General features: G+C 53.4%; 1 long non-coding RNA gene across 1 annotated transcript; it reads right to left on the reverse strand.

Moving 5' to 3' along the window:
* Window positions 1–5,921: 5,921 nt before the first annotated feature.
* LOC137148728 (uncharacterized) lies at window positions 5,922–27,025 on the reverse strand. The gene is made up of 4 exons (XR_010918561.1): window positions 26,901–27,025; window positions 17,360–17,566; window positions 8,471–9,247; window positions 5,922–7,629 (listed from the first exon to the last, which is right to left on the reverse strand). It is a non-coding gene; the product is annotated as an uncharacterized lncRNA (long non-coding RNA).
* Between the last annotated feature and the right edge of the window lie 493 nt (window positions 27,026–27,518).

Consider the following 27,518-nt stretch of genomic DNA (forward strand, 5'->3'; position numbering starts at 1 on the left):
CGCACTCTCCCTGAGCTCAGCCTTTGGAGGAAGATTTACCCCGTTGTGCATCAGCCATCATCTGGAAGGGGGAGACAGAAGTATCTGTTTTCCTTGCCAGCCTCCTGGCTGGCAGCCGATGATGGTGCGGGCGAGTTTCTAGCTCTGAATGCCTGTGACAGCCCTTTAACGACGCTGCGCTTCCATAAGGCTCGACTGCTCCAATAAAAGATGATCAGATAAATAAAACAAGAAGTGAGTGATGCCCCTGTGCCCTGCTGGACTGAAATTGTGTGAGCAAAGTGGTTTTCTCCAGGAGATTTATTTCCTCTGCTGGCTGCAGGCAGCTTGCTCCAGAGCCGCCCCTTCCTGCTGGGGTTAGGGCCGGGTTTTTATTTCCTTTTCAGGAAAATCGGAATGATACAGGACATGGAAATAGACATTCACTCCAAACCCAGACGGACGATGCACCCAGCCCAAGGGCAGCCTGCTCTCTAGGCTCACCCTGCTCTGCCACTGCAGCCGTCTGCCGGGCATGCCCCGGCCAGCACTTCACGAGCAACAGCTGGCTCCACTGACCTGCCGGTTACCTGTTCCAATCCAGCTCCAGGGTGGTGTGTAGCAGGGTAGATAAAAACCAATTACTTTTTTTTAAATAAAATCTGATTTTTTAAATTTAAATCGGGTTTTTTTTTATTTTTATTTTTTTAAATCATCAATAAAATACTAAACTTCTCTCTCATTTAAAAAATGGATAGGATTGTTGTTGTTCTGTGCTTATGCGGTGGTGGAGCTGGGCCAAGCAAGGCAGAGGAGTTAGTTAAGACACTGTCTTAAAGACAAAGGATGGAGGCAGAGTAGGAAGGAACAGTGGAATGTACTGGAAAGAAACAGGGAAGACATTATTCAGTACACACACAGCTTCCGCTTCTACCCCCCACACTTTTGCCACAGAAAAACTGTCATGGCTTCTGGTCGTAAGAGACACCCTATCTGGGAATATTTTGAAGAAATTCCTTCCCTGGGTAAAAAAGGAAAACGTGTCAAGTGTAAGCAGTACAAGAAGATGATGCAAGGCCTAGTTACAAGAATGAAACATCAGAATGAAAACTGCTTATTGGGAGAAAATGATGTGGATGAAGATGTGGATATGTCTGAAAACAATGTGGATCAACTGGTTAGTAACTTAAATAATTCACTTTGCAATGCACCATTCTTCAAGACGCTCTGTACCTTTTAGTCTAAGTGTGATTTAACAAGTAAATTCCCAAGCTGTTTGCTATGTTGGATAAAAGTTAGAAAAAAAAGTTTAGCTTAGCTAATCCTTATGGCTTGTTTAATTAGTTAACTAGGTTTAGAATCTTTCACCCAAGTACATGGTACAGAAAACTGGATTAAGAGAAATCTAGAGTTGCCAGTTGGCACTGGGTGTCATTTTCTTATTTCATATTACATAGTGCATGCCCCTTATTTTGGAACATCACGGCCACAGACCATAATGGTGATGCCATAAGTCTATTTCCTATTTTACTTCAGCATAACTCAGCTTTCCCAAGGGAACCCCATCCTATACTTGTTTTCTGAAAAAACAGAAGTGCCAGTGAGTTCTACGGGGCTTACTCCAAAATCAAGTGCACTCTAAGTGCAGTCAGTCTTAGCTTTTTTTGTTAATTTGGAATCGGATCTGCATTCTTGCTGAAAAAATGTAAATGATTAACTGAATAACAGAGTGAGAAGAACGACTAATCAAAATCATTTTTGAATTTTGTTTCAGGATCCCATTTAAGCATAAGAGACTTTGCCTGTGACTGTGTATCTGCTACAACTTGAGTCATCTGTTGGTACTGTTAGCAGCAGCGCTGCAACTAAACGTATTTCAGACAACAAAGTATCAGTAGCAAGCAAAAGATTTCAATCATCCAGTAAAACCACTGCCATGGATGGGTTTGTGGTAAGGACCAGCATATACCAACAAGACACCATAGATGAAAAGATTGCTCGGTTCATTTATGCCACACATTCTCCTTCTCACATTGTTAACAACACACACTTCATTGACATGGTTGACTCCTTACCACCAGGCTACACTCCACCTGGTAGAGCAGACACTGGTGGAAGGTTGCTAGGTACAGTGTATGAGAAGGAACTTGAACAACGTGCAAGAAATACTGAGGGGAAATTTGCCAGTTTAAGCCTTGATGGGTGGAGCAATGTATACAATGAACCAGTAATATATGCCTGTGTGACCACAGAAGATGGGGTTGCATAACTTTCAGAAACAATAGATACATTGGGAAATGCCCACACAACAGAATATTTAAAAGAAGTGGCAGTGAAAGCTGTATTAAACTGTGAACAAAAATTCAACTGTCACGTGCACAGTTTTGTCACAGACAATGCTACAAACGTGGCAAAGATGAGAAGATACTTAGAAGAAGAAACGGAAGGATGCTCCTTAATAACATATGGCTGCAGTGCCCATTTAATGCATCTGTTAGCCAAAAACTTAAGTACGTCTTCTCCAGGGATAAAAGAAAATGTTGTTGAAGTCACAAAACACTTCCATAACAGCCATTTTGCTTCAGCTTCACTGAAGAGAGCAGGAGGATCCAAACTAATTCTCCCTCAAGATGGTCGATGGAATTCTGTGGTTGGTTGTTTTGAACAATTTATTAAGAACTGGCCTATTCTCATAAAACTTTGTGAAGAAAACCGTGATAAAATAGATGGAAGTATCTCATCCAAGTATCTAACATTGGATTAAAGAGGAATGTAGAGGATATGCTCAGTATACTGAAGCCTATATCCATAGCCTTAAACAAACTTCAGAGAAATTGTTGCTGCATTGCTGATGCTGTCGAAATTTGGAAGGCACTTCAAGAGACACTGAAAAAAGAAATATCTCACCAGAAGTGAAACTGCAGGCAATAAAGAAGCGAATGGATTAAGCACTGACTCCACCTGTTTCTTGCAAACATTCTCGACCCAAGATATAAAGGTAGACGCCTAACTTCTGAAGAAGATGATGCTGCCATGGCACGGGCAACTCAAAATCACTCCTCAGTTATGCCAGTCACAATAAATTTCAGGGCTGGAGTGGAACCATTTAAGCAGTACATGTGTACTGATGATGTTTTGAACAAAGTCACTCCCCTGAATTGGTGGAAATCATTAGCCAGGCACCTTGGAACACAGTTCCTTCAGTTGCTAAGCCAACTTTTCACAGCAGTAGCTTCCTCTGCAGGCACAGAGAGAATATTTTCATGGTTTGGTATTATTCACTCAAAGCTAAGAAATCGACTGGGAGTCAAAAAAGCAGGAAAACTCGTATTTCTGTTTCAGTCTATGAATAAAAATGACAGTGGGAGTGGGGAAGCTGAGAGCTAGTTGTAGAAGTTTTAAGGACAGCATATGTTTAGTGTTGTGATGACTTGTCTGTTAGAGTTAATAAAATTTGAAAATTAAAAAAAAAAAAAGCGTTTAAGGACAGCCGTCAGCCGGCAACTCAGGTGACTGCTGCTATTGCAAATGTGAAACATGTATGTAACATTTAAGATTTAGTTTAATAAAATATAAATGCTGTTGTGTTTGTGTGTGTGATTTAGTTCTTACCATTCCTAATGTACTGCTGCTGCATCTGCAGCTTGACACAGGTAATGAGTGTTATGTACTATTTCTTAAATTAATAAAAATCAAGTTATCTAAAAACTGACAAAGTGTACCCTGCTAGATGTTGTCAAATGCTGTACTGAGTTGTAAATTAACAGGTTTTAGTGATCAGATTTGCACCATTGTTTAAGAAATATGTGAAGAAATATCAGTGGGAAACTTGATTTAAATCAATGATTTTGTCTTGGTTATTTAAATCATGATTTAATCTGGATTTAAATCAATCCACCCTGAAAGCCCCCTCACCAGGGGATCCTGGCTGGAGCCAATATGCTGTTCCTTATCCCATCCATTACACGAATTGTGAATATGCTGTTCCTCCCCATCCATCCATTACACAGTCCACAGGCCAAACTGCTGACGCTGGGAAGGAGACTGCTGAAAATCAGCCCCTTCAGATCCTGACCATAATCTCCACCTGCACCTAGAACAGCAGCTCACTCCCACGTGCCAGAGCTTTGCTTCCTACAGATCACATCTAGAATATTCAGCATGGCAAGAAAACAACAAATCAATCAGCATTATAGCCCTTACCTTGCTTTGGACATGCACATGCAACTCAGAGATTCATAGATTCCAAGGCCAGAAGGGACCCTTGTGATCATCTCATCTGACCTCCCGTATAACACAGGCCAGAGAACTACCCCAACATCCCTCCTCGAGCATAGGAACTGGGGCATGAGTATCCACAGGTAGAACTCAGACCTACAGTTGCAATAAGGAATTTGATACACATTGTGCTCAGAGCTTAACAAACCAGCATCCCATTCCCCTACCAGCCCTCTAGCCATCGTGCAGTGCCCTGACATGAACTTCCAGGGGACCCCAAGCACTTTCAGACCAGGGCTCACCTCTAAGGAACTGAAAGCCAGAGAGAAGATATGCATGCTGAGAGCACTGTAATGCCAGAACACTTTCTGGGCTGACTTGGCACTGTGCTATCCATCCTGCGAATGGGGCAGCACCGCACATCAGTGTGGCTCAGGGGAGCTGGACTCTCCCTTATTTCTTGGGGAAGGAAGCTGTGCCAGCCCTTTTCCAGCCTGGGCTCCACCCCCAACGCCAGCAGGAGTGGGAGTACTGAGCAGTACTACTCTACTCTTGCACCTGGACTGGCTGTAGGCAGCCTGCAGGAGAGGGATGCCCCTGGCCAGATGCTGCCTCATGCACAAAAAAATTCCCTTTGGTCAAAAAGTCGCTTTTTGGTGAAAAATACAAACCACCTTTTGGCTGACAGCTTGCCAGCCCTCACCAGCGGGGCCCTCCCACCCCAGGGAGACAACAGGGAGCAGGCCCCAATGATGCAGGTTCTCGAATCCCCTTTCCAGTGACAGGCGTGCACCATGTGTGTGTGTGTGTGTGCTCACCTCGCCCTGACCCAACACCTACACGTGCATGCCAAGCTGCCTTCTCCCTCCCACACCACCTCTGCTGGCCCTTCCCACGCTGTGCAACACTGCATCGGAGCACAGAAGTGCCTGGCAGGTGTGAGCAGTGGAGATGGACTCCCTTGGGGGGATTACTGACCAGCAAGAGACTGCAGTCTGAGCCTCTTTGGTGGCCAGACGGCAGCCAGGGGCTGGGGATAGCACGGTGCAGGGAGCAAGGGAGAATAGAGGGGTATCCTGGGGCCAAGGGATATGGGGAAGTGCTGAAAAGTGGGGCAAAGGCTGCCCCTCACACACTCTGCTATTGCCGCAGCACAACGGACATTCCTGAGACAAGAGCCTGTGAGGCAAAATGTGTCCTGAGGCCCTAACAACACTGGGGGACTCTGCACTTGCCAGGAGCTGCAGAATCACATCCAATGACATGGGCCATCCTAAGGATTACACAGCCACCCATCACTGTAGCGTCTGAGCACCTACTAACTGCTCAACTCCCGCTCAGGCACCACAGGCCCAGGTGGATGCTGGGCTGCCAGATCTTCCAAATATCTCCTTGTGCTCCTTTGAGCTCACAACTGGCTGGTGCAGAAGCCAGCAGCCCAAGCGTTAACAACTGTTGGCGGGAGGCGAGAGCTGATTGCATAGAACAATTCGGGGACGGGGGGGGAGTGAACCCTGATCAGACTGGGAGGATGAGGATTGATTTATTGTTTAGAAGTAGGTGCTAGATAGCCTCGTGACAGATACAAGAACTGTGCAAAAGTCTGCAGGTGTCGCGGGGGCAGTTAGCAGGGAATGAGGAGATGTGTTTACCTGGCGCTTACAGGAAGAATTACAGGACTGCCTGTGATTGATGCACTCAGAGACAGGACTGTTTGGGCTAAATCAGGACCAGCTGTTATAATATTTTAAATGTCAACAAATGAAAACTCAGCATATGCTGAATTATGAGGGAGCGTTCCTGGGCCGCAGCCAGATCCACGCTAAATCAGCTGGTTGGGCCCATTGTACTCAGTAAACATTAGGGTGACTTGATAGCGCCTGGAGAATCAAACAGCAAAGGAAGTTGTCAAAGCACCTTCCAAATCTGCAGCCCGGCAGACAACTCGGCTCCAGCAAGTCCCAAAGGGAGAGGGGCCGAAGGGCGCCCCTTCGCCTCCCAAAATGGTCAGAGGATACATGCAAAGGCTTCTTCAGCCAGTTCAATAAACAACCCCAACCAAGCAACTCAGCTGAAGCAGCTCTCAGCATCATCCAGACCTCAGGAATTTGCAGCTGCACCCAACGGCCTGGCTTCCTCATCGAAAGAATCTTCTCAAGACAGTTAGCCCTTCGCTGATCTCCTTCAGCGAGTTCCCCTGGCTCAGCAGGCATGGCACAGTGTCCTGTCCGTAGGTGCACAGACAGGGCCAGGGATGCCACTTATCAGCTGCCGACAGGGAGATGCAAAGCGCAGAGACACACTTCCAGCCGGCATCCACCCATGTTAGAGCACAAGGACAAAGGGTGTTTGATCAGCATTTATTTTCTCCAGGGGGCAAAAGACACCTCCCCCATCATGCTACCAGGCAGAATTCTGAATGTAAACTGCACCTTTCCAGTTGGGTCCATGCAGCCAGCCCTACACACACCTCTCCTGTCAGAACATCAACCTAGATCGCTCATTCTACAAAGGCAAAGCGAAGGTGGTAAAGAGAGAGGTGATACATAGTGATCAAAGGAAAGTAATTACATTCTCCAAGAACAATCATGGATAGAACCAGCAAACATTGATTTTCTGTTCAGTGTCAGGAATTGACTATTTTGCCATGAGCCCATTTGCACTCGTTTGTTCTGTGTGTAGTCAGGTGCCTGTGGGGATCAACACACTGTGTGAAGACAATTCTCTGTAAATGTAGATTCATGTGGGCGCAGCCTTCTTTGGGCAGGAAGAAAATGCTCCAGCAAAAGCCTTAGCTTCAACAAATTCCACCCCTTCCAGAAATCACGTGTGCTCAACGCCATCATTTCCCTCTGGGCGTGCAAGTTGCCATCCAAGATATGCAAGGTGCTGTGATTGTATGCTGCACACTTTGGGCTCCTCAAAGTTATTGTGCTGGGCAAGAAAATGAATGGCTCCCCCAGGGAGGGCAGCTGTGATGTTCAAGGAATTCAAAAAATCCTCCAGAGAGCACCGGGACTCTGTCTTCATCTGTGTCTGTGTAGCGCTTAGCACAACCAGCTGGGACCTGGGCACCACCACAATACAGAAAAAAATAAGGGTGATAACATCAGTCTGCAGGTAACTCATGTCCAGGATGCTATCACCGCAGCGTCTCAGTGCTGTGCTCTCTGTTGCTGGACAGCTGGGTGACTGGAGAGGTTTTCCTCTGCTTTCATTTTTGGTGGAAAAGAGCCGAAGAAGAGCAGAGGGTTACTGGTATTTTAAAGAAACCTCTGGAACTTGGTTGTTTACTTTACTCTTCAAACTGGTGGGTTTTTTCTGCAGTTTTTACCATACAGTATAAATCCACACATAGCGCGCAGGTATCTGAGCACAGAAACAGGAGGGTGGTATTGTTTTCCATGGGCACATTATACACAGTAACTTGATCTATAAATCAAATATCAAATTCAATGTGGAACAAGGTTTAAAAAGTAGCTCACTAGTGCCATCTAGGGCCAGCACACAGCAAAGGGCGCATGTTCATACCAGCAAGGATAAAAACTAAACCACCTCGATGGCCTTGTTACAACCAAATGGAACATTCCTCCCCACCCCTCTCTCTGTAGCAGGCACACTAGTGAGTGGCAATTTAAACAAAGCCAAGGTAACTGATGAAAGGGGAAAACGGTTTCTATGATGAAGGAAGGCTCTGGCTTGGCAGGGATCAGCACCTTGAGATGTTTAGGTCAGAAGGGACCATGGTGAGCATCTAGTCTGACCTATGGCATAACACAGGCCTGAGAATCTCACCGAGTGATGCCTGCAGTCAGCCCAGAACGTCTGGTCGCACTAGAAGACATGCATGCTTGGCAGTGGTTGTGTCACTGGAATGAACTAAACGGCAGCAATAAACTGCAGGAAATAATGAGGACCAAGCCTGAGTCCACATGTAGCTCAGTGCCAGAATGGCACCTGGAAACATGGGAACTTTCTGAAGAGCATTACGAGCGCAAACCGGCTGGTCCTGCTGGAACAGGGTTCCTTGCCCTGAATCTCTCTCTCCCTTTTCCTGAGTGCCATTTCAGTGCCCAACAGAAAGAGCCCTCTGCCCTGATGGACACCTTAACCCAACCCTCCTGCCATGGGCAGGGCCGGCCGGCGTCATTACTCCTGACCTGCTCGCATAGATGGGGATCCTTGGCCCTCTCTCCAGTGATAGTGACTGCACAGCCCGTCAGGCAGCTCAGCCCAGAGCCTGAATTGTTTGACATTTGTGCCAGCATTTTACCTGGATTGTTCCTGTTGCCGTTTAGCCCTGTTACTCTGTCCCCATTGGCTAAGAAGCAAACCAGCCTTCTGTACAACATCCAACGTGGCCAACCCCAAATGCTCCGAAGTCCTGGGTCTGACTCAAAAAATCATGAAATTGCATCATGTGATTCTTTTTTAAATGGTCTATGTTGGGCTCTTTTCCACTCCTCTGGTCTCTGAGCCATAAGGGGGCAAACAGCACATTTTTCTCTGCAGCCACGAGGCCTAGACGCTCAGTGTTTGTTGAAATGAAAGCTGAGATTCTCGGATAATCACCTGACTGCAGTCTGTGGGTGCTGGAGCTTGAAGAAAAACAGTAACAATCGTGAGACTCCTGATAAAGTCGTGAGAGTTGGCAACCCCACACCTCTCTCTGGAGACCGCTGCCCTGTCCCTCCCACACACACGACATGCTGGGAGAGAGAAAGTACCCAAGGCCAGAATGTGTCCCCGGGCTCCACGCTGATCTGGTTTGTTGCATTCCCTGTATTCTATACCAGTGAGACACAATGAATCCGTTGATTTATACTTGCAACTTGTGTTGACACCAAGGTGTTTATCCCTCACTCACCATCATGGGGGCTGAACGCTGAGGTCCTCTGGCACCCTGTGAGTTACCCACCAGCCAGGCTGCCGTTCCTGGAAGAGCCACCTCCGCTAGAGCCCCTGCGGAGCAGGGTGCAGCACGTCAGGGCACGTGGCAGGGGCCAGCCTGCAGCTCTGCAGCTCCAATGCACTCAGGCCAGGAGGCAGTCTGTCGGGAAAGAGCATCACTACTGGCTTCCAAAGACGGGGAGAACTAGCTACTGAGCAATGGCCAATTGCTACCTTGCATGGAGATAGCACGAGGGAGAAGGGAACAGATCGTCCTGCAAGGTGCTGGGTCTACAGGGGCTGGTAGACGAACAGAGGACTGTGGATAGGGGCCCCCACAGCGCAGGGCTCCTCAAAGGGCATGTCATTGCTGCCCAGAGAGCCCTTGCTCCCTCAGCATGGAATTCACCATCCCATACTCTTCACAGGGAATGGCTCAGGATAGGCTGCCTGGACATTAGGAGGAGCTATTCTGACTGTGAGCTCCGTCACAGAGGCTGCGAAATGGTTAGCTTCCATATAGCCCTATGGCCCAGGGGCCAGAGAGAGATTGTGTCCCAAGTCTATTCCCCAGGGCTCACTAGACTGCGGCATTTCACTCTCCAAGTTACATGCAGAAGCAATTTTGGTGGGTCAGGTGCCACCTGGACACATAAATCTGCTCCAGTCATCTCTCCTGAGGACACCATACAGGACAGGTCTCTGGAAAGCCCCATGGAAGGGCCATTAGCCAAGGTCACCACCTTTCCCTCCCACGGCCGCTTTACCCCCCTGCACACAATCCCCCAGGCCATCCTCCCCACATTATCTCCCAGCCTATTGCTACCTGTCCCCAGCATCACATCACCCCCATCCCCAGCACACAGGCTCTGGGGAAACCTCCCAGAAGTGAAGCAACTCCCCTTTCACCACCAGCTCTCCACAATCAGTGACTCTGGTTGCCTCGGGGGGGGGGGGGGGGGGGGGGGGGGGAAATACTGTATTGTCCTTCCTAATCCCTTCTAAATATATGCACACAAGTATTCTGCCACATCGGTGGGGGGGGGAGGGGGGGAAGGAGGAGGACAGAATACAGATGTGTAAACACAGCCACGGATCCGTCCCAGAACATGATTCCACTCCCAGCCCATGGACTCCACAGGGAGAATGAGCAGGACACTTGAAAGATTCCCCAACAAAAGATGTAAGGGTGCCTGTGTCTTCAAATGCCCCATCAGAGCCCTGCCTGGAGTGACAGGCCTCTCTCTTGTTACGGGCCACACTGGATTCACCTCTGTCATGAGAAATCCTACTGACTCCTCTGGGACTCCTACTGTGGACAAGAGGAGGAAACTTTGCCAGAGACCCCAAAGCTCTGAGACAGGGCATTAGCCCAAGCCTGTGGGATCCAGCGACAAGACTGGAGAACAATGCACTTGGGCACACAACTGTATCGGAAGAGGCCACAGCAATCTGGATGTGACTCCAGCCCAGAAAGACAGAGAGGGTTACAAAAATCCTTCAGTTCCTTTGCTACAGTCTCTCAGCCATGAACAGTCACTGTGAGAACCTGTAAACTCTGCCGCACCCCATCCCACAGGAAGCAAATCTGGGCTTCTAAACCCTGTATTTTAGATTATCCAATTTCTACTGCACAGTCACACACACACACACACACACACACACACACACACTCTCCCCCTCTGGCGATGTCATTACAAAAATGGGATCTTAAACCACTATCTATCGCCTCCTCCGCAGAGAGCTTCGATTTCAGATACCATCACCCAGAATAACTGGGCACTGGTATCTACTCCTGAAAAAGCCCCATTCATTGGAAAGCATGCCATTATATCTCCAGTAATTGTATATATTGCAAAGTGCTTCAGTCAGCAGTCCTGCTGAATTTTGCTTTCGACATCTGCAACCCTATAAATCTTTGTCTCCTTCAGGTGACCTGTGGGCTCCCTGTGCTATGCGCAGACTCCCGTTTACATCTCCCAACACCGCCATGTCAGTCTGAGCCTTCTCTGGTCCCAGAGGGCTCACTGCCCTCCTGAACAACCACTTGATTGGTATCCTCCCACAGAAGCGTGTTACCTGGGTTCTTCCCCATACGCTCACAGGTGTGCTTCACTCCGGAGAAGCCAGCAGGGAGAGCAGATCCTCCACACTCTGCCCCCATCTGTTCTCCAAAGTAGGGTGCAAACACTTGGGTAGGGGAGATAGTCACCTGAACTGTCCCATTTCCTACACTCTGCTGTTTGGGGCTAACAGAACATCACCAATTGCACTGCAAGGTGATAGCCACCAGAGCACTCGGTGCTGCCAGTGGGACCATGGACAAACTGTTTACAGTGACAGCCCCAGGCAGTGCCCAGGGTGGGATGCCAGGGGCCCAGGATCCACAGTGATGGTCCCAGTAAAGGAGCTGAATAGAGGATTCTCCCAGACACTCTCCAGCACTGTGTAGAGTTCAGCGTGTATGTCCGTGCTGTGAGGTGGCCATTCCCCAGCCCCAGGGCTGGAGTGGAGGCTCCAGCAAACTGCAGGAGACCTGTGAGAGAGGTGAGAGATGGGCTGTGTCCAGCTCCGTGGACCACCTGTTGCCTGTGGCTAGCTCGCAGCTTACTTTGCATCTAAAGCCCTCCACTTCCCAGGCCTGCGCTGGGCTTTTTTTTTTTTAATTGTTTTCAGAACAGATTTCATGTGGTCCCAGAATGAGACCATGATTGTAAATTAAAGTGTAATTAGCCTTTACGCTTTTATATTCATTAACTCTTCTCTGTTAATGATGCAGAGGCTGGAGCGCAAACCCTGCATTATGAAACCACATCCAGGAAATAAAACAGTGATTAGATCATGGCCAGAATGTATTGCTACTCACACATAATTAAACAAATGCTCAATTTAAACTTGGAAACATGAATGAATGTTGATTAACCCCAGCCCAATGATTCTGGCCGTGATTTGGTTAAGTGACTGTGCTGCTAACGGGGGCTGGCAGGAGGAAGCAGCCTTGCTACACCATCAAACCACACCTGCCAGGTGCAGGTGCTGCAATGTGCGCCATAACATGGAGCACAGGTGGGAAAGCGCCACTTGAGTCTAGTGAGGACTGGCCACTGAAATGGGTGTGAGACTGCTGCTGTGACGCGGGCCACGCTAGCCAACAGCTGCAGGGGCAGCACACGCCAGCGTTCAGTTCCAACAGATAACCACCTCCTGCAGCCACCCCGGGCTCCACAGCTGCTCTCGTACCCTGCATCCAATTTATCGGGCTGTGTCAAGTGTCAGCAACAGCAGGGTCCCGCCCCGGCAGCAGAGTTACAGGTCTGGCTGCCGTGCAGCCTGGGGTGCAGTCTGCTCACATTCCAGGACAATGCAGGAGTTCAGATCCTGTGTCACATTTTTACTATCCTCTTGCATTTCCAGCTAGTTTCTTCCCTATCTTGCTATGGATTCCGGGGTGCAACTAAAGAGGAAATACTAATGCACTAGCAGACTAGCAACCCTTGAACTTAGCTATGTGCATTTGGAACAAAAGGATTCAGCACAGATAAGGAGTAAAAGGCATGTGGGCAGAGACAGCCAGGGGAGCGCTGACCAATGCAGCAGAGCATTGCAAGGCACTCACCCCGTCGATCATCACAGGGTGAGGCCATGCAAAGCAATGGGCAAGGACAAACTCCACAGGTCTGCAGGAGCTTCGAGCTCTGATCGGGCAGGTTCTCGCATGTCAGCAGGGAGAAGTTTATGACATTCAGTCAAATAGGAAGGGGGATCATGGAATTAAAAAGCTAGAGTAGCTACACTGGGCAGTTGTGGTTTTCATGACAGCCCCGGAGACACAACCCATTTTCCCCACCGCCCCAGAGGCCACCAAATGAGCTCAGAGCACGTACTGCCAGCCAGCTGGGCCACAAACCCTTTGGCATTGTGACCCCTAAGGCTCAGCAGAGTTGCTGTCCCCAGCGGGACACAGGCATTGTGATACCCAAGAGCCCTGGGATGGGGCAGGCTGCAGAGTCACGGGCAGCAATGGGAGCTGGCACCTCCTCGCCAGAGTCCAGCACACACTGGCTGTGACAGGTCACCTGATCAGCCCAGCCCTGGCGTTAGTGCAGCAGTTTGCTTTTTGTCATTTTAATCTACCTCAGCCTCCCCATTAGTTACTATGGAAACAACCACGTCGTTAGTCTGGGAGGAGCTTTGTGAAGTCCACTAGTGCCATCCACTATTAATTTCTGCAGTGTACAAAATCCACCGTGCAGGCAGAGAGCGTGCAGGCGGGGCAGAGAGGAGAGACACCCCCCGCCCACCCACACCGGCACATGTGGGAAGTCTAGCCTGGTGTGTGCGCCCTGCACACCCCAGCCCCGCCTTAGTCCTCTGCTGACTGTCCCGCCTCACAGGCAGCGCTCAGCTCACCCAGCGCCCGCTCACACCTCTTGCGGGAGGCCCTGAAGAGCCACCCCTCCCACGAAGCTATAAAGGCCTGACCTCGCCCGCTCTCCGCATGGGACCCAGTCGTGTGCTGGAACCGTGAGCTGCTGGGACAGTGTCTGTGGTGGCTGCTAAGCACGCGTGCACTCGTTAGCATGCCACATGCCTCTGTGCAGCCATCCAAACCTCAACTCCCACCGCCCCATCTCCTTGTCTCCCACCCCGTCCCCCTTTGCTGCCCTGCTGTCCCCCAGGGCGTAGCTGCGGGCTGGGTGGGGCGAGGTGCCCAATGGCCAGTCACACGGATACGAGTGCGGCTCAGCCCAGGCCTGCTGGGCAGGAGAACCAGGCGAGGTGCCCTGCTGTCTCCCCGTGCGGTGAGCTGTGAACGTGGCGACTAGAGGCTTCTCCGCCAGGCGGCTAAGCAATAAACTGAGCCTGACAAGCAGACCTGGCTCCAGGCAGAACAAGGGATGCCCCTCAATAAGGAGCAGTCCTGATTTGGAAGAAGGGGCTGGTGCCCAGGGAGCCCCAACAGCTTTCCCCTGTTAAGTCAGACGTGGGCTGCACGCCAGGGCTGATGTGCCTGGCTATTGCCAGAGGCCCACACAGCCTCTCCTCAGGCCATGGGCCCTGGCTGCAGCGGGCTGACCCTGGCCTGGCAAAGCGGCTGGGTTTGCTGCGCTGCTGAGCAGCCCATGAACTGCCCAGGCAGGGGCTGGAGATGCAGGGAGGAAAGAGATGGTTGGTTCCGCCCCAGAGTGTCAGACATTTGGGGCCCAGTGTTGATCCCACTCCAATTTGGCCTCTGTGAATGCCTGGCAATCCGCTCCCCGGTAGTCAAAGAGGGCTTGAGTGAGATTTCTGTGCTGCGGAACACTGCGCTCCAGCAGTGCTTACCACTCGTCCCCACAGCTCTGCTCATCCCAGGGGACGTTCCAGAGCCACAGGGTGCTGAGCACCCAGGGCGCCTCGAGGCAGGCCAGAGGTGCCCCAGGGAGCAGGTCACCCACCTTTCCTGCCTTTCCCCTCAGAGTCTCTGCAGCGCTGTTCCAGGAACAGCAGGGCAGAGAGGGGATTTAGCAGCTACCAGTGGAGGCAGAGAAGGGCACGGGACACGACAGCTTCCCCGTGTGACTATGTGAGGTCACCACAGTGGGGAAAGAGTGACTTTGGAAAGCCTTTTCTCCTGGACTCCTCAGTGCCGAGGTCCCCTGGCACGTGGGGCTGGTCTCAGGGTGGCAACTTAGTACTGGCTGCATCCCGGTGGGCGCTCATATCCCCACATGCACCACTACACCACACCAGCTCTCGCTGTGACTCACCCCCACGTCTGCAGCCTTGGGGATGCCAGGATTCCTGAATATTTCCCCTTTTCATCCTCTCTAAGAGGGCAGCCTACGCTTCCTGCACACATTCAGTGAGAGCAGGGGGAATTTGCTAGAGTGGGCCCAGGCCAGAATCAGATCCTGAGGACACATTGACATCCAGGGCTGGCAAACACAACCCTAGAGACAGACCAAGGTGGGAACGGGTAGCAGGTAGCATGGACGCGTGAAACGGAACAATTGAAACTTAACACACCTTCTGATGTGCTGGAGGAGGATGTGGGAGGGAGCATGGTGGCAGGAGGCAAAGGGGCTGTCCAAAGCTCAGAGGAGAGATGGCAGCGTTAACAGAGATGGGCAGGAAACAATTTGTCCCGTGAAGATTTTCAAGAGTTTGAAAAAATTTTAACCATCTTAAATCGGGACAAAAAAAGTAGAAATACTGAAAATTTTCAAGAACCAAAAAACAAACATTTTTAGTTTGGGTCAATCAAAATGTTTAATTTCTATTTTGACCTTTTTTCTTTTTCTTTTTTTTTACCTTTTTTCAGTCTAATGAGCTTATATTTCAAAATGAAAACTCCTGCTGAGCCAGACAAACAAAATTGTTTGTTTAAAAAAAATGCTGAAACAAAATGTTTAGACAATTTCAAAACCTTTTTTTTCAAAAATATTTCAACTGGAGGGATTGAGTGAAGCTGACCCTGTTTTGTGAACGGTTTCAATTTCGACAAAATGGCATTTTTCTATGAAAAAATGTTGCATTGAAAAATTCCCCAGACTTTCTGGTCTTTGGTCCTACCTCTACGGCCAGCTCAGGAATCTATTAAAAGAGCCAAGATGTACGTGTTCAGTCGAGTGGGATTGTTTTACTAGCCAGAGCAGGGTCACGCTGAGGAAAGGAGCAGGGCATGAATGTGCTGGGTCTCAGACACACACCTTTAGTTAGGGGGTAGGCTGGACCTTAGCAGATTTCTACAAGCAAACAAGGTATTGGACAGAAAACCTTTTCAAGGACACCACAGTGAAACCACAGCCATAGCCAGCCAATGATCAGCGCAATGGCCTATTTGTGATGGGATGGTGTAAAACCACTGATTTTAGTAACAACATATTATTGGGAATGGCGGCTCATGTGTATCTTAGTGTTATTACATTCTGCTCCTTACCAGCACTTACGGCAATGATTGGCAAAGGCACGATGGAAGCTTGGATTAAATTATACCCTTCTGCAGCCCTAATGTTTGCATCTTACATTTTTTAGCAGACCTCGGCAGCCTACGGCTATAAGATGCATTATAATCCCAGCGGAAATGTAGAAGAGAAGGAAGGAAGAAGAGCGAAGACAAGGCATCAGGAAAGAGCAATAAGAGTCAGAGAGAGATGGGGTCCCTTGGGGTGTTTTAGAGCACATCAAAGTGCAGAAAATTTCAGTCCCTGGATGGGTTGGGTTCACCTCACCCTGTGTCTCCCTGTGAAGTTCTAGCATCGGTCAGTCTAGGGAGTGATTCTCCACAGACTCACATACAACCGCGCCTGTCCAGGGTGGGGCTAACAGGCTGCTCTTGGGGGAAAGTCAATCCCAGCAATGGCTGGTGTCCAATGACAGGGAGAGAACAACAAGCAGAACTCACTCTGCTCCCCCTCCAGATGGGACGCTTCACCCTAGTTATACAGCTGCTTGATATGTCTGTCCTGGGGGCTCACTTCACCCTTCCACCAGAACACCAGGCCCATGCAGAGCCCAATCCTGGCGTTCTGGAGCATTTAAACCAGTGGTCAGGAGCTACTCACGGACACGGACACTGACCTAACCTGGGTCACCACAATTGCCCTATAGCTCCCTCCCATCACCAGGTGCCAGGACACAGGCTATTCTCCTATCCATGTCCACACTGCAACCGTGTCACAAGTCCCCAACACCCAGACAGTGGGGATGTCCTGACCCACGCAGAGAAGAGGGCATGGCAGATGACAGTGCAGAGGATCCTCTAAGAGGCGCAGACATTTCTAACCACCCAGCTATCCACAGCAGCTTTTAGATAACACCACACAGCTCCGGAGGCCCTGAATACACCCGTGCCTTACAACAAGCCCAGGCTACTGAGTCTCCCATGGCTTGAATCAGCAGGTCCCCAAAGCAGCCAGGCTGCACTGCATCACAGCGATGGAGCAGCAGTTCAATTGATCATGGCCCTGCGAGAAGCCAGAAGCTTTAAGTAAGGTGCTCCCCTATAGGAAAGGCAGAAAATAAGCCTGAGAAGACGGCAAGCCTCCTGAAGTCGGCATGCTGCAGGAGCTGCAGGCATGGCTATATATATGACCAGCACCCAAGCCTCAAAGCCTCCAGCTTATGGGATCAGATAACGGTGCCAGCAAAGAACCTGCTGTGAGAGAGAACGGAAACACAGCCGCCAAACCTCATACGCCACCTTGTGAATAGAGCCAGGAGGGCTCCTAGGCCAGCCCAGCAGCCACTGGGTGTTGGGACTAATGCAATGGGAACCGGTGCAACGTACCTGGAAAGGGAGCTGCAGATCATCCTCACCACACTCCCAGCAAGTCTGCTTAAAATCCCAGCTCAGAGACAACGCTACCCTGACGCGATGCAGAACAGCTGGCTTTAATGCACAAGAACTTCAAGCAACTCCACTTTCACGGGCCTGCCGGGGCAAGAGTTCACGGTTCAGCACTCCTGCCGTGGCTGCCAGTGGCATCTCTGGTACCTAGAAGAGAGCAGAGAACATTCTGATTCGCTGCCTCCAAGAGAGTCTTCTGACCTGGGCTTTTTCATGGCCCCCAACACCAGGGCTCTGGACTTCACCACATAGCATCATCTGCAGGGGCTTCACAAGAGGGCCCCTCTCCTCCCCTCCCCAGAGGCTTTCAACCCAGGCGACCGAGTGATGCCTCAAGAGATGGGTGAGTCCATGCGCTGGTTTCACATGTGCCTGGCCCTGCAAGCACCAGGTGAAATCACACGCTTGACACGGCTCATTCTAGCCTGCAGACAGCAAACACTGCTGCCGGATGGAGCAAAACACACTGGGGCCAACATGTCTGTAACCCTAAACTGGTTCGGGAGACCCAGGTGGGGGTAGTGGGGGCAAGACTGCACATACACACACACGCTAACACACACACACCCTCTCGCTCCGTCCACAGGGAGACCCACCCCCATTGCCACAGAGATGCCAACACCTCCCCCCAGCGCCAGCACTTGCTGAGCGTACAAACAGGCCCTGGCTATATGCCATCAGCACCTCCTCCCTCTGGGGCTGGGCCTGTGTGTGCCAGGTGATCTGCCTAAGGGGAGCACAAGACCTCAAGAGTGAGACAGGTCCTTGTGCATCGCTGTCAAGTAGCCCAAGCCCGGGTGCCGTGATAGCCCCAGCAGTGCCTGTGGATGTCTGTCCTGGGCTCACACACAGCGCCACAGCGAGTGCTAAAGGTGAGGCTTTGTACCACATTAATCGAACCTGCCCAGCTGTATGTGTGGACCCACCTCTTGGCCACCCTGGCTCGTAGCAGTCTAGCCTGCATTGGTAAATGTACATGCTAAACCCACAGAACCAGATCGGAACCGATCTGAGAGAGTTCACACACTAATGTTGCTCCGGTTTAACTAAACCCATTACAGTTAAATCAGTGCAACCTCCTTTTGCAGATGGGCCCTCAGCCTGTACAGCCAGAGCCCAGGGAAAGAGCAGGCAGGGACCACCAGAGCCGTCTGAAGTCTCCTCCACTCCTGGCTGCTCCCTGCCCAGCACCCTGCAGCATGTAGGATGCCTCATTCAAACCAGGTGGACACGAGCCCTGCCTCAAGGAGTGTCCCAGCTCTCACGCCCAGCCAAGGAAAGCAACAGCCAATGGGGAGGGCAGGGCGGTGAAAGGGCACCAGGGCTGCCTGCATTACACAGCTCAGCAAGCGGACTCCATGCTCAGGGCGCAGGCAGAGTTTGACTAGCTGGGCCAGACGAGGATGTGACTGGCCGGGCGACATGACTTCCTCACAAGATGCAGCAAGCTGGCCCGTTATCTGAGTCAAGTGTTTGTATCAGACCCATAAGGCAGGTCTACTCTGCACACAAAGTCCAGCCTCTGACTCAGGGTTGAGCCTCACTCCTCTTCTGTCCACACACAAAGCAGTCTGACTCGAGTCAGCAAGCACTCAGGACCCGGATTCTGGGATCCTGCTCATGCGTCAGAGCCCAAGTCCTACTTAGACTCAGCTCCAAGCCCTGTCATTTTGCAGTGTGGACATAGGTCAAGCTCAGACCCCATTCAAAAGGTCTGGATACGTTGGCACGGCTGTGAGACTCAGGTCCAGACTTTGTGAGCCCAGGTTTACCATGCAGCGTGGACGCTCAAGCATGGACTTGGAAATACCCAGTCCACAAGCCTGGGTCCACAGACTCAGGCTTAGTCTGCAGTGCAGACACACCCATGGAGAGAAAAGGCCTGGCTATATGGACTCAGCCCAGGGCAGCTCCCTGCGTCTTTTCCCCAAAGTCTGCCCTAGTTCAACGCTAAGTGGCTGGAGCAGTTTGGTGTGGCTGCTCTTTCCCTTTGAATGACTCAGCCAGGGACGGTCCCTCAGGCTTGGTCCAGGAGTCCTGATGCATCGCACACTGTGTTTGGAAGCACAGATGACAGCCCCTTGGCTCTGCCCAGACTACCTGCCAGTCACCCCTCCACCAACCCAGCATGCGGATACCCTCGCTAGGACTGTACCTTGACCAGCTCAGCACGTAGTAGCTGGCACAATCTGACCTACCACCTTCCAGTCCCACTCTAGACAGACCCTCAGCAGAGACCTGGCCTGGAGCCCAGCGCCTCTCTGCTAGCTCACATGGAACAGATACAATAGACATGACAGACAGGGCCGTTATGGCTCAGTGTGTCGAGGTCGCCGCTCCTAGGGACTCCCCCGTTCATGGATCATTGACTCAACAGACCATAACGGCTCCATCTATCAGGGTCAATACGGGGCCTTTGACACATGATAGACAATAATTGCTCCTGCTTAGAGACTTCTTAGTTCATGGATCATTGACCTGATGGGCTGTAGCAGCTCTGAAGAAGGCTGCAGAGGCGCTGTTCACCCCTGTGCTTAAAGACCCTTAGGAAAGAACGGCTGGGTAAAGTCCCAGTGTGTGTGTACACACACGTACGCATACTCCCCTCTGCGAGGAGACTCACCAGGAACAGCACCTGTCTCTCCTCCTCTTTGGAAGTGAAGCCACTGAGGTTACTGGAGCCAAGAGTGCCGACGCCACAGAGCCGAACTCCCCTTGTCACGGCCCCCTCAAAGCCACTTCCGGGGAAATCCCTCAGAGATGTCCCTCCCCAGCAGCATTGGGGGCACGGCTGCACACAGAGAAGCTGCCTGACAGGGCCAGCATTTCTCTCCTACGCCAGCAGCACCGCTCCCTAACCCCCCAGATTTCCTCCTCCGGGCCCTGCCCTCCATCCAGGCAGCTGCTCTAGGGCACAGGAGCCAGGTCCTGCTCTTCGCACTGCCGTGGAGCTGGGATACTTGGCGCTGAGGCCAGCTGTCCAGAAGCAGCCTGCCTGGAGCTGCACTCCGATGGGGCTGGCGTGGGGCCGGATGGGCTCACTCCACGGACAGACGCCCAGGTTCTGCCCAGAGGAGCAGACACCATAGGGTAGAATCCCAGGAGCAGAAACGCTCCCATCAGGGGAAGACCAATGCGGAAGGCAATGGAAGTCACAGTTACACCAGGCAGCAGCTCTGCTCAGACCATGGGGACGGAAGCAGATAGACAGAGAAGCATCAGGACGCAGCCGGGGCCTACCACTGCTGGGGGGAGGCACTTATATTTAAGCATCTTTAACGCTAAGAAAAGCCTTTTCTTGTCCCTCTGGTGAGGCCTGTCAGTAGCAACACGTCAACTAGGTGGGGCCAGGAGGCCTGCTCAAGGGGAAATGACTGCTCCGGAGATGGGGCTGGAGCTGAGGAACATCCCAGTCAGCTGCATGGGTCCCGAGACCAGGGAGGGGAGAGACGGACGGGCACAGTCACGAAAGAGAAGGGGAAAGAAAGGGTGGGATTGAGAGGAAGAAGAGAGTAAGCGTCAGAGCAGAGGAAGGCAGAGACATCCCTTTCAGTGAGACCTGTCCCAAGGCTCAGTGAGGTGTGCTCGGAGCCACAGCCACTCACCCAGCAGAGTGAGGCTCCTCAGGGAAACGAGTTTGTTAGCCCTGCCCCAGCCTGCTGACTCCCACCGTTGCAAAGACCCCTTGCAGAGGCAGGAGTGCAGGCTGACAAGGCGGGCTTTGCACATCTAGCTCAGGAACAAAGCAGAGCTGTGTGTGGGGAGACCGGGGCTGGAAGTTGGGATGGGGGGGGTATCGGCTGAGCTGTGGAGTGTGGGGAGCCCCGGGCTGGAATTGCAGGGGGTTACGCTTCAGGATGGAAGGGCATTGGCAGGGGTGGGGAAGGGGGAGACCATAATTAGGACAGCAGGAGGCTGCAGGTCAGGACTGAGGGGCAGCAGAGACACTTGCACAGGGCCTGCTGGGCCCTGCCTTTGGAATTAGTCCCTGATCACTCTGAGCAGAAAGCTCCTTCGAAGTAAAAGGCAGAGAGGCCTCGTGGTTAACTCTGCCCAGAAGAGGAATTAAAGGGAATGTTATTGCCTGCTGGTGGGAGCCCAGGCAAAGGGGTCACCAGCACTCCTAGATGGGGCCCTGATGTTCAGCTGGGGCAGAATTTCTGGGGTTCTTGTTTGAACACTTCTGAGCAGACTCACTCCCAGCTCCTTTGGCACGGCCACCGCCTGCTAATGCGGCTGTTCTGGAAGCTGTACAGGGGTCAAGCAGCCCCGTTCCTGACCTGGCAGATACAGCAGACTGCCCAGCGTGTGCTCTGCCGCTGCAGCTGCATAAGCCATAGGGAACAAGTCATTAATGACAGAGCTCATTATTAGGCCAGCAGGTAACATTCCACAGGGTCAGGGTGAAAAATAGTGATCTCCAAACCGCCTCCTCTATCTGTCAGCTGAAAGGCCACGATTAATACTAGCATCTGTTGAGCTCCACACGACACAAACGTCTGAGGTTTAGCCAAGGAAGGGGAACAAGAGGGATGTGAGAACATAGACTCAAAGATCCAGCCCACGCCATACCCTGCCCCGGCACTTCGATTGACACCTGACGAGCTGCATTCATGATGCCCTCGTCAGTAATTCCACCATGCCTATGGAACCGGTGCATGCAGAGCTGCAAGGGCAGTGACAGCCCTATTGATGCAAGGAGAGAAACAGACTCCAGCAGTTTGTTTTTGTGCAATTCCTGAACAGGAATCTGAAGCGCAAACACAGGAACAGGCTGTTTTCTGGTGTTCTCAGAGCCTCAGCGGTTCAAAGGGCGACAGAACTAGGAGACCCAGTGAATGGGGCACTGGGTTTCCAGAGGATCGGCCCAAGCGAGGACGTGGTGAGCAGCAAGTTCAGCGTGCGCCATGCTGGAGTTCGGTGGAGATTTCTGCAAGTCACAGATTTAGCCGTCTCTGCCCAAACAGGGCTCAGGAACAGCGTGTGCAGGTGCTGTAGTCATAGCAGAAGTGCGGGGGGGTACCGAGGACTATATTGGGGGCTGTGTGAAAAACTCCCCATCCCTGGCTGAGATCCAGGAAGTGTCTCTTCCAACAGCCTAGCTTCACACACAATTTAAACTATACGCTGTGAAAATCTCAGGGAGCAGCCTCACCAGGGGAAATGTCATCAACTGGACCATGGTGTTCTGCTCATCCGTCGGGAGAGGTGGCCAGCTTCAGAACGAATTGCTCCTGGCCCAGCTGTCAGACGAGGGGCCTTGCTATTTCCCAGTCACACATGGTGGCCAGCAATTTGGCAAGAGGCAGACTTAGCCCTCCGAGCAGCCAGGACTCTTCTCTGGGAGCATTGGCTCCTGCTGCCACGGGCTGTTGGGGAATCTTCACAACATGTGGCATAGCTGCCATTGCTTAGTTTCCGTGAAAGGGGAGCAGGTTTCCTGGGCCCTGAACTGCCAGTGAGTGAAGCACAGAGCAGCAGAGATACACTCAGGAAAAGCAAGCAGGGTTGAACTCCAGTGCATGCATCCTGCTGTCTGCACTGGGCTCTGTATAACTCTTCCCCCTCCAGGCGAGGACCCAGTTTCCGCTGCACCCAGTTTCTGCTGAGCACGAGGTGGGGCTCCATATGGAACGAGAACTAAGCTACTCCAAAGTGAAGTTTGCAGGCACACGTGCTCCTCTCCTCGGCCTTTCAATCTAGTTCCAAGAAGGGTCTCAAACCTTCTCATCAAAGGCCTTCAAAGCAGCTTTTGCTTTCACCTTCCTTTTTTTAAAATCTGATGCATTCAACTCTCATTCAAACAAATTCCCAAGTCGGAAAGTTGGTTGGCTGGAATGCTGTGTAACCCTGGCAGTCTGCTAGGAATCCCAGGCAACGGGAGAACGGAGGCAAGGAAGGGCAAATTCCATCTTTGCACTCGTCCATTCCAGACATGCTCAGGACTCTGCTATAAGCACTCTGGAATAGAAGCCATCGCTAACCAGCGTTCCCTGGCGAGCGAGGGGCCTCCTGGAGCAGGACGCCCTGCACCCAGGACAGACTAGTGAACTTCCTCACAAGGGCTGGATGCAGCCCACACTCAGGGAAAGGACTCACCTTCCAAGGTCTGGAGGCTGGAAATCTTCTCTCGGATGCTAACTTCCAGGTATATGATTTAATGAAAGGCACAATAAGAAGTGAAACAATTAGAATTTCTGCCTCATTATCATGGTAATCTTATCAGTTGGATAATGAGGTATTAATGGAGATTTAATGTGCCTCTCATAACAGAATCCCTTGGAGAAAACACATAAGGAAATTGCTGTAAATCCACTTAATGATGGAAAGGTCCCCAAACACCATATTCCAAAGGATGAAAAATGCTGGATGCAAATGAGAGAGAATCAAGGTCAATAACACTGCAGGGACTGAGCTAATGGCAGGCCTGGATACAGATAATAAAAATTGCATGTTGCTTTTTAAACCTCAGCCTTTGTTGTTTTCAAATGTGCATTTCAGCTAATGAAATAATGGAACTGAAAGGAGTGAATGGTGTGTTTTAGAGATGATTGAAAACCCTGCCTAAGCTGATATGTCGCCAGGCGGGATGGGATCTCACCCTCTCACCGTCTGATTGGGGGCAGGGTCACGGCTCCAGGGAGCTACCTAGGAAAGAGGCATTTCCGCCAAACAAGGCACCAAAGGGCAGGTGCAGCCCAAGGAAGAGCAAGGCAGGGGCATCCACCAGCCACAGGAGAGAGAGGAGGATTCAGTGCCCAAGGCGGTGTGAAATGGTTCAGGGTTACTCCAAGCATGGCTTCCTCTCCAGGCAGAAATGGTGCAGGCAAAGGAGCTTCTCAGACAGCAGCACGCTGGCAGCAGACACAGAGGAGCTCAGCCCATGCCTAGAGGCTGGGGGTCTTTGTTCCAGTGCAGCAGAGGAAGCGCATACCTCGATGCACTAATAACTCGGAGCGTCCCCTTTGCACTGTCCATCTGGGGTCTGCAGGTGCTTTGCACGTGTCCATTGCTCTCAGGGATCCGAGTCCCAGTCCTCTGCTCTAGCTGCTATGAGGAAGTTCTGCAGGAACGGTTCTGCACTGTGCCATGGGGCGGGGGGTGGTTTCCCTCCGTGCCAGATGCCTTCCACTCTGGCACTCACTGGGCCTGCCTTGATAACAATCAGCCTCTAAACTCTCTGGGCAGGGGCAGCACACACGCCACGCTTGGGCCCGGTGCCTTCCTTTCCCTGCAGTTTCCAGGCCTCAGCGAGTTCCCCCAGGCCCAGGGCTGACATGGCTGACACTCAGGCACAGGGTCACATGGGAGCTGGCCAGGAGGTTTGCAGCACAGCAGCTGTCAGACACACTAGTCTGCCCTGCCAAAATGAACAGGTTGGGTTTTGTCAATGCAAATGGCTGGCAATGGACCCCCGCCCCCCCCCACACACAACCTCAACTTCCTACCTGGTCAAGGGAGGCAAGGCCCAGGCAGGGGAGGACGCTCAGGAGGCCTCCTCCCCACCGCTCTCCTTCCCTCCCTCTGTTAGAAGCTGCTAGACTCAGCCTCCTGACAGCACAGGGCCGGGCAAAGGTCTGTGACCCTCACTAACAGCCTGGCGTGGGGGCCTTCAACTGGCAGGGCCACTGCTCGCACCAGTCCTGGTGCTTCAGGTCCCACAGCCGCTGCCTCTCCCGCCTCGTACCTTGGCTGAGGTGGGGGAATGGGTGCGTGGCCCTCTCGTAAGAGAGGGGCTGGTAGCGAGGGGTGGGCACTACTGGGGCAGTAGCTACAGCTGGCACCTCCTGCCATACCATCTCCGCAGCTGCCGGGCAGGTGCCTGGCTTTATCAGCCACAGATTTTCAAGGGATGGGCTCCCCATTTATCTCCATCCTGGCTCCGACCTGCAGTGGGCGGTGGTGATGGGCTTCCAGCATGCCACCCAACACGGGCACCTGGCTTCTCATTCGTCTGTTCTCTCCTATTCAGTGACATGCACGTGCTGGCGGGGGGCTGCCTCTCCTCGCACCTGTCACAGGCCCCGTCTGCTGGCAGCCTGCACTGCCCCTGAGCCACTGGAAGCTGGCAGGCAGCCCCTCCCCAGCCCTCAGGGGCTTCGTTGTCCTGGGGACCAGGAGTGCAGTGCTGGGACGGTCCCTTGAGGTGCTGCACTTGCCCATCTTGTCTGTCTTTCCTGAGGCGCTCTCTGAATCAGGCCAAGCCTTCTCAGCCCCACCCTGTAGGATTTGCCCAGCCCAGTGCAAGTATGTACGTGTGGGTAACGAAGGTCCTGTTCCCTGAATGCCTAACGAGCCCTCTCGGGATTCCTGATGACGGTGCAGAGCTATCACAGCATGAACACTGACCAGCCACCCCGAGGGCCAGTCAGGATGGGTGCCAGGAAGGGTGGCCACGGGTTGGCTGTCGCAGGCTGCCTCTCCTGGCCCAGCAATGCAGCGGAGGGGATCTGGAGCTCTCTGTCCAGGCTCTCAGGTGACCCTCGCAGCCCGGTGTGAGGGCAGATGGCAGCTCCCACCCTGACCGCGGGGGCATTCTGCCCCTGGAAAGTATCATCAGACCTTCCATAGGGTAGCTAGCGCCTTGCAGTTCCGCTCCGCAGCTGGACACAAGGGCAAGGAGCCCGGCCCCGCGCCCAGCCAGCGCTCCACGGGCACCGGCAGGCGCTCTGCACCAGGGCACGGCGCGCTGCGGGGATGCTGGGGAGGGGCAGTCAGAGATGGCGGGACAAACGCCTCAGCCGGGTGCTTTGACTAGCAAGGTCTCCGGGGAGCTGGGTCTGTGACGGGCCGTGCCCCCATTCAGCTGTCCCCATCCAAGGGCTCAGTCCCGTTCCTCGTGGGACGGGCGCCCACCTCAGCCCCGGGGAGCTGCCCCACGGGGATGTGCAGGCGGCTCAGCCACTAACGTCAGCCTTGGAAAGGCAGCGAGAGAGGCTGGGCCTGGGCGCCTGGCCCTGCGCTGCTGCCAGCCGCCGCTCCCTCGGGGCAGGCCTCGGCCAGCGCTGCTCGCCTGGGGGGCAGGGGGCTCCGCGGTCCCCCCCGCCGGCCGTGGGGCAGGGCAGCAGCAGGCGGCAGCGCTCGGCCTGGGCCCAGCGCCCTCGCAGCCCGCCACGGCTGGGCCGGGATCGCTGGGGCGAGGCAGGGCTGGGTGTCCCCGCGCCGGGGGCTCTCTCTGCTCCCGCCCGGCGCGACGTGTTCGCCAGCCGCCCGGGGACGGGCGGACGAGCCGAGGGGGGCGGCTGGAGGCGAACACCCGACGCCGCCCCGCCCCGGCCCCCCCGGCGTCTCTGGGGCGCGAGGGGCGCCCGCAGCCTGCGTCTCGCACGGCCCAGGGCCCGGCCCCGGCCTGGCTGCGCGGCAGGAGGCCGCGGGTCGGACACGTGCCCAGGCCGCGGGGCAGGGCCCTTCTCCCAGCCTCGCCCTCGGGGTCGCGGCCCCTCCCCGCCCGGCCTGCGCGGGCCCTGCCCCGGCCCCTCACATCGCTGCCCCGGCCGCTCGCTGGCTCACCGCACCCGGCCCGGCCCGGCCCCGCTCGGCTCCTCGGGCCCCGCTCGGGCTGCCCTGTCCTTAGCTCTGCCCTGGCAGCTCCGACACGGAGGACGGGACCCCCAGCCTCCCGGCTCCCTCATTGGCCTGCCCGCCCTGTCAATCAGGCTGCCCTGGCGCGCTGCCCTCTCCCCACTGGCCCTGGGGGCTGTCCGTCTGCGGGTCCCCTCATCGACCCTGCCCCCCTCCCCCCACAGCTCCCTCAGTTTCCCTCAGGCCGGGGTCACGGTGCGGGCCGGGGCGGTCACTGCCATGGAGGAGGCGCGGCTGTGTCGGCGGTGGGGGTAGGCGAGCCCTGCCCGCGCCAGGCTCGGCGGGTACCGGGTACCGAGCCCCGGCGGGTACCGAGCCCCGGGCGGGCGGGCAGCCCATGGGGAGCCCTGCGCCCTCCTTCCCGCCCTTCGCGCTGCAGCACGTGCTGGGGTGGCGGACCCGGCCCTGGGCCCAGACACGCTGCTGGGGCCCGCTGCCTCCCTGCAGCCCCTGCCGGGGGCACCCCCGCCGGACACGGGCCTCTCTTCTTCTGCCGGCCGGGGGCTGCTCTCGCTGC

The sequence above is a fragment of the Emydura macquarii genome, unplaced genomic scaffold, assembly GCF_026122565.2.
Source record: "Emydura macquarii macquarii isolate MOO-44397 ecotype Brisbane River unplaced genomic scaffold, CSIRO-AGI_Emac_v2 contig_691, whole genome shotgun sequence".
Lineage (NCBI taxonomy): Eukaryota > Metazoa > Chordata > Testudines > Chelidae > Emydura > Emydura macquarii.